This window comes from Peromyscus leucopus, chromosome 8a (assembly GCF_004664715.2).
Source record: "Peromyscus leucopus breed LL Stock chromosome 8a, UCI_PerLeu_2.1, whole genome shotgun sequence".
NCBI classification, from domain to species: Eukaryota; Metazoa; Chordata; class Mammalia; order Rodentia; family Cricetidae; genus Peromyscus; species Peromyscus leucopus.
Window position 1 is genome coordinate 47,683,530 of NC_051085.1, and position 4,415 is coordinate 47,687,944.

Below are 4,415 nucleotides of genomic sequence, written 5' to 3' on the forward strand. Positions count from 1 at the left end.
GTTGCTCTCTATATGTGTATTCCTGCTGAGTCCACTCATTTGCATGTATGTTAAAATAATAGGCCAAGCTGGGTGAGGTGGTGCATGCCTCAAAGGCAGATGGATCTCTGTAAATTCAGTGTGAGCCTGGTCTCTTAAAATGAAATAAAACAACAGCAAAAATAATGGGCCAGTCCCAGGAAAGTTATATTTTAAAAGGTTAAAATGTACAGTCACAAAATTCTAGACCTAAATATCAGTCATCTATTTATCTATATATGTATTTTTTTTTTTTTTTTTTTTTTTTTTTTTTTTTTTTTTTTTTTTATTTTTTTATTATTAAGTAACAGCTCACATCACTATCCCCTCCCTATGATAAGATGTAATATTATGCTTTAAAAAAAAAAAAAATATAGTGTTTATATTGTTAATTTTTTCTGTTGCACAGCTCAGGAGGTGGAGAGGTTCATTCAGGCCCATGGTTTCAGCCCAGGCTAGGCTGGCTCCACTGCTGTGGCCTGAAGAGGCTGAAGCAGCCTTTCAGGAGCCTGTGGTGGAGCAGAGATGATTTACCTCATGGCAGCTGAGAAGTGGAGAGGGGCCTGGGACAGGGACATGTCCTCAGCAGTTACTTCTGAACATCTCCATCACCTCCCAATCTATAGGGCTACAATTGCGGCCCCTAATCTGTGCATCAGTCTATTGATTTTGAAGGAGCCTTCATGATCCAATCACCTTTCCATGACCAGACCCACTGGCTGGGGACCACGTCTTCAGCACTCCTCCTTTTTTGAGGGACGTTTCATAGTCAATCATAACTAATAACCTTACAGGCCAATGCATCATTTTACTGTCACTTAGAGTTACCACACTGTATTCATTTGCTGGAGCTACCTTAACAGAACCAAGTTTCCGTGGCTGGGTGACTTAAGTAAGTATTTGTCTGCTCACAGATCTAGAGGCTAGATGTCCGAGATCAAAGTGTCAAGAGGCTTAATTTTTCAAAGGTCTCTCTTTTTGCAGATGGCAATCTCCTCCCGTCTCTGTATGGACTTCTCTGTGTGTGTGTCTGAGATGATGAATTCGGGCCCATATCATTAAAGGCTTTCTATCCAAATACAGTCACATTCTGAAATCCTGCAGGCAGAATTCCAATATATGAATTTAGTGGTGCTGAGCCAAAAATCCATCCCCCCAACACATACCTTTGTTTAAAGTGAATCATCATTCATGGTCATTTAAGCCATTTTTTCCCCTCAAATGTTTAAGCAGTATCTTGCTAGATGTCTATCATCCTTAGGGGTAAAATTTTCTTGAATGACGAATTCAGTAAAGGTCTGGGCCAAATGCCAGCTTCCCCTGCGAAACTGCCCACTAGCGGTCATTCCTTTACCTGTGATTCTCTGTCCTACTGTGGGCGCCATCACTGTATCCATTGGTGTATTGTACCTGTGCATGAACGCCGAGGTGTTTTTGGTCCCTGTACGATGTCACAGACTGGGTCTCGCCCTTTTGTGTCCCCATAGTCTATAACACATGCTTAGACACTATGGAGATGGGTGACGTTTGGCAATACCAGCCCACCATGCCTTGGAGCTCCGTGCTTAGAAAGTTCCAACTCTTCATTCTTTGTAACATTCAGGCTCTCCTCGTCCATGCCCTTCTATTAAAGCCTAAAGAGGTGGGTATTTTTTTTTAAAGCTTTGTCCCCAAATTTCTGAACATCTATATTAAACTAGAGAGTTGGATCTATGTCACTCTTATAATACAAAAAGTAAAAAGTGGAATTCTATTATCCACTTTCTTTTTTCCAGGAGGATCATAAATATTTAGTGGTTGGATGCTGACTGAGACCAAGGAGCATGGCAAGCTTTGCTTGTGGTGATGGTCTCACCTATCTATGGACAGGATAGAGCATCTCAGAAGACTAACAGTGTTAATGTATAACCACTCTGTGTTTTCTCAAACCTTATGAGTTACTCTGCGTATAACAAAATGACGGTTCTGTGCCTTAGTGTGAGTACAGGCCTTCTCTAGTCACACAGAACAAGACCTGAAAGGACTTCACTGATTTCAAGATAGGAGGTGTCAGAAGGGAATTTCCCTTACATTTGGTGATTTTTCAGAGGGTGAATTTTTGTCTGAGATAACACAGTGTTTGAAAACATTTTTACTCATCATAACAAATTGAGGTGTGAAAAGTAAAGGTATAATCTTTTTTTAAATTAAGAAATATTGCTGGGATTTAAAACCTTAGATAATAATATAATAAAAATATAATGATCTCCCCTGTACCCACTATGCATCTTAATAAACAAAACATTGTGTTCAATTTAAATTTCTAATCCTCTTTTTCATCTTCCTCCACTCTAGCCTTGCAGAAATAGCAAATATCCAGTTTAATGTTTAGCATCTCTACATTTTTTTTTAGATTTCAGCATGTGTGTATTTAATCATAAGAAACATATCCTGCTATGATTAATGTAAAAACATCATAATATATAACCTCCAGAAAAATCTCTCATTTCATTGAATGTTATTGAAAAATTCTTATATTAAAATTTATTTTGTTTCACTCATACACTGTTCCACCGTGTACACAAGCCACCATTTTCTTATATATATATATATATATATATATATATATATAGTCTCCTGGGGATAGATGCAGGTTGTTTCTAGTTTTTTGTTTTTTGTTTTTTAACTATTGGAAATGATGGTCCAGTAGCCTTGGGCATGTCTTCCTACACAGAATGTTCCAGAAGGATACAATGTGCAGGAGCGTCTCTACTTCACCTCCTTGCCAGCCTCTGGCATTGTTTAGCATGGTTTTTCCTCCTCACCAAATGTTCTGCAAGGCAGCGGGGAGGAGGTTTGAGGAAATCATTCCCTTAGTCAGTCCAAGCTGCTGTCATGAAATACCATAAACCAAGAGGTTTAAGGAACATTTATTTCTCACAGTTCTGAAACCAGGATACCCAGGACCAAGGTACCTGACTATTTGGTTACTGGCAAGGGCCTGCTTCCTGTATTTCAAGCAAATCATCTTCTCATTGCCTCTCACATGGATGTGAGCTTATAGAGGGATATGGATATAGATATATATGGTCATAGATAAACTATGCTTCCTCATATTTCTTGTTATATTGCTAATCCCATTCATCAGGCTCCACCTCATGACCTACTTACTTCCCAAATAATGTTCATTTTACATATAATATAATACAACATAATATATTACCAAAAGACTTCATTATATTTGCAAAAAATATAAAAATAAAATTTAATAAACATAAAATAATAAATACACCAAAAGACATTAACAGATTTTTTTTTTTTTTTTTTTTTTTTTTATATTTGCACGAGGCCTTCAACATATGAGTGTGGAAGGGAAGGATGGATATGTTCAATTTATAACACTTACTCAAAAACAGCCAACCTGAATGGCAAACTGTAGCCACCCAAACTGATCACATCAACTGTTACCTATTAGACTGAGCAGCCCCACTGTATATCATTAAAAAAACCCAGACATTTAATTATAAGTTCACACACCAAAAAGAATCTTGTCCAGGGATTGTATTTGGATGCACATTGAATAAAAATTATGAAGAATTAACTTTCTGTGTTAAATTATACTCAGCAAACTTTATTGAGTATAAGAAGGATCATATATATCCAAGTTGAGTTTGGTAGAAAAGTTGCAGCTTGGGTAAGTCTGCACTGTTCCTTTCCAATTCCAATTGAACTGTCAAGTTCTACTCCTGGCCTGATGTTACAGCTGTGCTTCAAGGGCCAGAGAATCCAAACAGGAAGCTGGCACAAGGCCCCTTCCTTCTGGACAATCAGGAAGGGTCTCCTGGAAGGGGAGTGGCCTGAGGAAACCTACTGATCCACAAGAGGAAAGTCAATGCCGTAGTTCCCTGGTATGGCATAGATAGATCCATAGGACATTTATAAAGTCTGTCATGTGATTCCATGGCAGGCCACAAAAGAAACTATGTGCATGGCCCCCCTCTCTATGTAAATCGTTAGAAAACAGAATACAATATAAGAACCAGCTGCTTTTGGATGTTGTGGAGCAGCAGAAAGTGAGATATATTTTCTTTGTCTGGGGGAATTTTCTGGACCATGGCGCCAGGAGAAGGAAGGCCAGCATTCTCTAGGCATTCAGCATGGGGGACAGCACTCCAGGACTGAACTACTCTAGCTTCAGAGTGAAGCAAACTTTGACATGTTGAGGCCACTGCAATCCATTCACTGCACCCCAGGAAAAGAAAGTCAGAATTCAAGCTGAGGCAACCGTGTTAGCGGCTCTTACGGGACACCCAAGACAATCAGCTCAACTGTGGTCCAGGGCTGGCTGGCCTGTTGTTGTTTCTGGTCCCCCAGTGAGGCAGCGTATCAGACAGGGAGCCTAGGAGAGGAAGCTGTTA